The sequence below is a fragment of the Myotis yumanensis genome, unplaced genomic scaffold (assembly GCF_028538775.1).
Source record: "Myotis yumanensis isolate MYYU_CA2020_CCGP unplaced genomic scaffold, mMyoYum1.0.hap1 SCAF_9, whole genome shotgun sequence".
Lineage (NCBI taxonomy): Eukaryota > Metazoa > Chordata > Mammalia > Chiroptera > Vespertilionidae > Myotis > Myotis yumanensis.
Window position 1 is genome coordinate 38,172,277 of NW_027223760.1, and position 8,106 is coordinate 38,180,382.

Genomic DNA, 8,106 nt, shown 5'->3' on the forward strand with positions numbered 1-8,106 from the left:
AGTGCCAGCAAGTTATAGAGAGCTTGGTACCAAAGAAACTTGGAAGTGGGGCTCTAAATGGATATAGCCCATCACCACTGCCATGAAAGTTCCTCAGACTCCAAGACCACCAGGCCCCCCAGCAGTTTGTCAGAGGGAGGGGGGAAGAACCCCAGAGAACAGCACCAGGAAACATCCTGCAGAGCCTGCCGCATACTCCGGGAGAGTCCGCCTGTGCTCTAGTCCAAAGTGTTAAGTGACAGCTCGGTGTTTTGTTACATAAAGGTGAGCATTTGGCACAGGTGTGTGGCCTAATCACTGTTTTCAGACCCACTGAAATCAGATCAAGCCTAAAACAGCAAGGAGTTGTAGTAGGGACAGAAAGAAAAGAAATTCTAGAACTCTGGAGACAAAATCGGCAAAGCTTGTGCCGATTTTGGGAAGTGAACTTGAGTTGCAGAGGGAAGCTGGCTGAGAACCTACTGTGTGCTGCATGCTGTACGTACATGATAGTACTTATGGGAGGAGCCTTCATGAGCCCCATTTTATTTTATTTTATTTTTTTAATATATTTTATTGATTTTTTACAGAGAGGAATGGAGAGAGATAGACAGTTAGAAACATCGATGAGAGAGAAACATCAATCAGCTGCCTCTTGCACATCTCCTACTGGGGATGTGCCCGCAACTCAGGTACATGCCCTTGACCGGAATCGAGCCCGGGACCCTTCAGTCCACAGGCCGACGCTCCATCCACTGAGCCAAACCGGTTTCGGCGAGCCCCATTTTATGAGTGAGAAATCGAGCTTCAGGGAGAAGTGACTTGCCCAGGGTCACAACAGCTAATAAGGGACAGGGTCAAGACACTGCCCATTAACGTAAAACCTTTTTTTTAAAAAATAAAACAGCATAAACTAGTTTTCAAATAAAATCTTAAACAAAAGTCCAGTATGTAAAACAGATTAACTCTAATTAGAAAGGGGTTAGTGAAAGGAAAAACTATGGAGACAGTAAAAAGGTTAGTTACTGCCTGGCCAGTGTGGCTCAAGGATTGAGCATAACCCAAGGACGCAGACACATGCTCAGGTTTCGGGCTTGATCCCCAGCAGGAGGCGTGCAGGAGGCAGCCAATCAGTGATTCTCCCTCATCATTGATGTTTCTATATCTCTCTCCCTCTCCCTTCTTCTCTCTGAAATCAATAAAAACATATTTTTTTAAATACTACATTTGACTCAGTTGAATGCATTTCTGAGACTTAGAAATCATGACTGCAAAATTATGTCACAATTTCCTTGACTTCAATGCTTATGAATTATGAAGCCAGTGAATAGGAAGTTTCATCAAACCATCAGAAGCTAAAATGATTTTTTTTCTAAAAACTTTCAGTCTGCATGATTTGACAGTCCTGTTTTTACTAATCTTGATAATGTCTCCAAACGTTTAAAAAGCCCCCAGAATACCTCGTCATGGCAAAGTTGAGTCATGCAGCTCATGTGCCAAGAGCTCAGTCTTAGAAAATGCACTCTTTGCCTGATTTAGTAGGAAAAAACACACCTATGTGAGACTAATATGGGGGGGAAAGGTGAGTATATGAGTGTACTCATATATCATTTCTTTGAAAATAGGAAGAAATCTCAAATGTGTGGATATGTGTTAGGATGAACTGTGGCATCATCTTCCAATTATGGCTGGTACCAGACTACACAGACTTAAGAATCTGCAGGAACGTATCAATGAATTGCTTTTGGACATCTAATAAGATCTAAGTTAGATAGTAACCCAAACCATGTGCAGAGTGAAAAGATATTTTTATAATGTATCATAAGACTTGGTAAGTGAAATTGCACAGTTTAAGAATACATGTTTGCCCAACTGGTGTGGCTCAGTGATTGAGCGTCAACCCATGCACCAAGAGGTCACAGGTTCGATTCCTGGTCAGAGCACATGCCTGGGTTTCAGGCTCCACCCCTAGTGGGGTACATGCAGGAGGCTGCTGATGGATAATGTTTCTCTCTCATCAGTGTTTCTATTTCTCTATCCCTCTCCTTTCCTCTCTCTCTAAAAATCAATTTTTTTAAAAAGTGAAATAAAGATGTTTCCCACTTAACGATGAATTTTTAAAAAGAAGAAAGAAAAACGTCATAAAATGAGAAAATGTTTCTAAGTAGTCAGGGTATCAACCACTGTTGGCCTTGAATGTTGCAAGTCTGTACCAGGAGCTCATAGGGAGGCATAAAGGACTGTTTCCTTGTTGCTGAGCACCCACCGGCTTCTCCCAAATCCTTATCAAATGTGTTGTTATAGCACTTGACTCATGGGAGGTCATGATCAGTTTCCAGTTCATGGCCCCGTCCAGGCGGTGAGTGTCTGTGGAAGAGAAATGAGGTCTTAACTCTTTTGGTGTGCCCAGGGTCTGTGGGTGCCTCAGGTACAGAAGGTGATCAGGGAGCCATCTTTCTCCTGTCCCTTCAGTGACAGCACCAAAGATGCTGAGGGTGATGAGGGCGTGAAGAGGCAGCTGAAGTCACGTGGATTGGGAACAGAACAGAGTTTTCCTCCTAGGCAGCTACTCGTACTTAACAAATACGTTATTCATTCATACCTTTCCCCATCCAGCCCTGTCTCCGGCGTGGGAACTTCCGGCCTCTGGACTGTTCAGTGAGGCTGCTCCCCTCGGCCTCCCTCCCCAGCCAGGAGTGCAGCTGTCGCTGTAAAGCACCTGTCCTTACTCAGAACACAAAGCGAGAGCAGCCCAGGGCAGGTCCCCACAGCTTTCTTGAAACCCAGAGCATGACTCACACACAGCAACTGAGAGAGAGAGGGGGAAATTTCTCCAGAAAGAGAGTTTTGGAAGCAGAGACCCTATTGGGCCTCTGTCTGGACAGACTTCGGGTTCTGCCCTGACCAGAGGGACCGCCCCCAGCTCTGCCCCTGCCTCTCCCACGTCTCCTCTAAGAGCTGCAATTCCTGAGCCACCAGCCCCAGGGCACCGGGCCCACAGCCACGGTCACCCCTCCCCATTCCCAGAACAGGAACACTGAGGGTCTGTTCCGGTTTCCAGAGCCAGGTCAGCAGTGCCAAGGGCCAGGTGTGCGGCCCTGCGCTCCAGGTGAGGACGGGAGGACGACAGCCAGCTGGACAGTTGCTTTTTAAGGTGCAGCTGGAGTTGGTTGGGTGCGATCCCAATAGCGCCTGCCAAAGCTGAGCTGGCTGCACTGTGGCTGCCTCCGAAGTTGTGCTAGAAACTTCTCCAAAGATTGTCTATTCTCTTCCTCCCTGACCGTTGTTATTTTTCTGTCCTTGAATGAATGGGAACCTGGTTTTGCTCTGCGAACAGCTTTGGGTCTCACAAAATGGTCGCTGCTACCAGGAGGCAAGTTTTCTGCGGCCTCTTTTCTTTTTTTCATCTAGTTTCCTTCCCCACCGCTTGATAGGAAAGGCACCTAGTAAGGCCCCGACAGATACTGGCCGAACCCGTGAGTGACTGTCACATTTGCATGGTACTTTCCATTTTACAAAGCAGTTTCATTTAATCTCCTCAGGAGAGGCAGGCGGCCCGCCCTCTACTCATTCACAGGCCTGGCAGCTGAGAGTGTCTGGTGAGCCCCGCCCTTCTCTAAGGAGGAAGAGAAAATTCGAGGTGTGTCCCCTAAACCCCACCACAGAAATTAAAGGACTGAGACAATGCTCTGGGTCCCCAGTGACCTGGGACGGAGTCCTTCCACAGAGTTCAGGGGAGAACTAACCTACGGGTGTAGCATTGGGTGCGACTGTGGCTTAGGCACCATTGAAACCCATTATTTACATTTAATCCACACAGTAGCTTTGCGAACAGGGCAGTCTTCCCATTTCACAGATGGGAAGATGGTAGCCCAGAGACATGAGCTCACTTTCCCAGGCTCACACAAGGTGACCTTCAAGACCCGGTCTCACCATCTGCAGAGAATAATTTCATGTTTCATTTGATTCTGTCTCTACCCCTTTTTTATGCTGCTTCTAGTATATTGTTTACTCGGAGGACGCCCAAATTTCAAGGATTAGGGAATTCTGGTTGGGATTTGTCCGGAGACCTTACTGGGTCAGAGTTCAAAGAAAGTACGTTAGAGCAGTTTTCTCAGACAGAGGTCTGTGGATCAGGGTCTAAAAATGTCACCAGTTTGCCTAGAGGTAAATACAAAAACTGCGATTGACCACTTAAAAGACAGGGCCCGGCCGGTGTGGTTGAGCATCGACCTATGAACCAGGAGGTCGAAGTTCAATTCCCAGTCAGGGGACATGCCCAGGTTGTGGACTTGGTCCCCAGTGTGGGGCGTGCAGGAGGTAGCTGATCAATGGTTCTCTCTCATCAATGGTTCTCCCTCTTCCTCTCTGAAATAAAAAAATAAAAAATAAAAAAATTTAGCCGAAACCGGTTTGGCTCAGTGGATGGAGCATCGGCCTGCGTGCGGACTGAGGGGTCCCAGGTTCGATTCCGGTCAGGGGCATGTACCTGGGTTGTGGGCACATCCCCAGTGGGAGATGTGCAGGAGGCAGCTGATCGATGTTTCTCTCTCATCGATGTTTCTGGCTCTCTATCTCTCTCCCTTCCTCTCTGTAGAAAATCAATAAACTATATATTTTTTTAAAATTTAAATATATTGAAGGTAGGGTTTTTCAACATCAGCACCAATAATACCTTGAGTCCAACAATCCCTGCATGTGGGAGGCTGTCTGGGCACCGTAGCGACGTTGTCAGCATCCCTGTCCTCTACCCATGAGATGCCAGTCAGCACCACCCTCCTCGGTGCAGTAGCCAAGAATGTTTCCAGACATTGCCATTGGCCCTGGGGGGCCAGGTCACAGCTCCCCTCCTCCGCGGAGAACCACCGTTTGAAAGTAATTTGACAGAGGAGTTTTATGTCTGTTCGATCTAATAATAAAAATATTGGGCCCTGAAGTCTTTGTTGTTTGTTAATTTCATTTTCCCAGTAATTCGTTTTTATTGATTTTATTAAAGTATCGGTCTGCAAGGCATTGGGGAAATAAAAAGCAAAATGAAGCTTCCCTTTCACCATCAATGGTTTGAGAAACCCTGTTTGGGGGAAGAATACTGCCAGACACCCCAAGTCCTGTCAGTTCCTGGTCTATCTTGATCAGTGGTTGGGTTAACCTAAATACAGCCTTTTAATATTTTAATTTTCTTTTAACATGCTGCACAGACAGCTAGATTACTTTCAGGCTCTTTGCAATCCTATTTTTATTGTCTATGTTATCAACTTCAGCTCTGTATATTAATCTTTCTCTGATTACAAAAGCAACATATGCTTATTATAAAAATCAAATATCACTGAAATATATAACAAAATGTAAAAATACCTTATAACCTCACTCTGCCCTGCTCCTCATCATACCACTGTGAAGTTAGTCGTCCAGAGTTTTATGTGTGTGTATCTATAAATGTATATGGATATATATGTATTTTTTAAACAAATGGAATCATGTTGTATATTTTGTCCTGTAACTATTATTTTTATTAGATAGTAAAGGTTACATACAAAATGCCCAACAAATTGATATTACAATGAGAATAATTCAGAAGAATCTATTTGTAAAGCAAAGAATTCCTCCACACATATCTCCAAATTTTAGATATGTGAACACCCACCAATGTGTAGCCATATGGTAGTGTATTTATTTCCTTGAAGTTCACCCAAAAGGATTGTTCTCATGCAGTATTTATTAAAATGTATGTTTTCTAACATTATTGAACAAAATAAATATTTCCCTGGGCCAGCCTAACCATCTTAACTGTAAATTGCATTACGTGAAATGCAATCAATATTCTTCGGGTATGCAGTGCTCCTAACATATAATTCTAAACCACATCAGTAGACAGAGAAGCCTGCATGAGACATAACAGGCTTTGTCTTGTCTAGCTATTGTTCAGACTTCTCCATCCAAACCCTGCAGTCTGAACTGAGCATTAATTATCACCGAGAGCAGGGGAAATGGCATTAACAAAAAACCACCATTGACAGTCATCGGTAAAGAAATGGCACTTTCTGCTGAGGATACCCAATCAAGCATTCCTTGAAAGAATATGTTTCGAGCATATTTTATATTCTGTGCTCTGAGCTTGGTGTTATCAGAAATGCAAAGATGGTTAATATGCAGTCTCTGCCCTGGTGCACATTTCTTAGGAGATGGTTTCTCTCTTTAAGAAAGAATATACTTCAAAACATGCTACTCTTTAGAGAGTTAAGCGCATGTACTGGACCTCAAGCAGCGTTTTTCTACTTAGGGACACATTAATATCTCCTGTTCAGTGTAGACATCTCTCGCCTAACACAGAATAGAATTTCTTTAAGTTTTTTTTAAAAGTGAATTTCTACTAAATGAATTCTTCTATTTTAAAAAAACAAAAACAGCTTTCTGAAAAAAAAAAGAAAACACCAGAAAAACAAAAAAGCACTATCTCTGAATGTAAGAAAAAAATAATTTAAAAAACAAGCATCTAAAAACCACATATTCAGAAAATGAGTGCTGAACAGTGTACAGCATTTAGCAAGCACTTAATAAATCTTCGTTGTTGAATTAACATATTAACAAAAATAATAACAGCCATACTTTTAAAATCCCCCTTTGTCCACAAAAGGCTTATGCACTTATTAAATCGACGCAGAAAATGCCAACACTGCAGAGGGAGCCAATCTAAGTTTCTCCAGAAAAAGCCCCGACAGTAACCACGTCTCACTGTTTCACATCCTTGTCCCATGGAGATATTGTCATTTCTGGAACTTTAGGACTTGGTTAGGGTCTACTTTACCCTCAAACCTCTGTGCATATTTAGCTGTATCTCCAAAGCAGTTTTTTAAAATAGGTTTTGCTTAACTCCACTTCTAGAATTTACTTTCATCTTACCAATTTATTAGGTAAAGAGATAGTACATAGATAGTTGATTCATTTCCTAAGACTACAGAATCTAATCCCCAAGCCTGAATATGAGTAGTCTGATTGCTAAAAACACGCCTATCTTGCCGTGGCCAGTGTGGGTTCAGATCTCAGTCAAGGGCACATACCTGGGGTGCTTGTGGGAGGCAACTAATTGATGTTTCTCTCTCTCTCTCCCCCTCCCTTCTTCCCTTCCACTCTCTCTAAAAATCAATGGCAAAAAATATCTTCTGGTGAGGATTAACAAAAATAAAAAATAAATAAAATACACCTATCTCCTCACTAATCTGGTGAATCTGACCAACAAACACCACCTTTCCTCTCACTGAGGAGGCAATTCAGAGACCTCTGGAATTGTCACTGTCATCACCAGGTGACCAGAGACACCATGGGTGCACACAGTCTAATAGAAAATACATCCTTATGTGTACAGATACGTTCAAAACTATCGGAGTGCTAAACTTAAGATGACACATTGTTGGAGCAAATTTTGAAATGAATACTAACTCTGCAGTACGTAACTGAACCTTTTCTAGTTCTTCACTTTTCCCACAACAGCTTTTATGCTCTCTCTCCTCTTATCCCAGAACTTTGTTAACAAGATAATCTTTTTTTAAAAAAATAAATTTTATTGATTTTCTACAGAGAGGAAGGGAGAAAGATAGAGAGTTAGAAACATCGATGAGAGAGAAACATCGATCAGCTGCCTCCTGCACATCTCCCACTGGGGATGTGCCCGCAACCCAGGCACATGCCCTTGACCAGAATCGAACCCGGGACCCCTCAGTCCGCAGGCCGACGCTCCATCCACTGAGCCAAACCAGTTTCGGCAACAAGATAATCTTGATAATTCACCCACATCACTCTACTTTTTAAAAAAACAATATATTTTTTTTTTTGCTTTTTTTGTTTGTTTGTTTGTTAATCCTCATTTGTGGGTATTTTTTTCCATTGCTTTTCAGAGAGGGTGGAAAGGAGGAGACAGAGAGAGAGAGAGAGAGAGAGAGAGAGAGAGAAACATGGATGTGAGAGAGACACATCTGTTGGTTGCCTCCCACATGCCCCCCAACTAGGGGTGGAGAGCAAACCCGCAACCCAGATATGTGCTCTTGACCAGGAATTGAACTCACAACCCTATGGTGCATGGGCCAACGCTCTAACCACTTAGCACAAGGCCACAACTCAACTTTTGGTGTC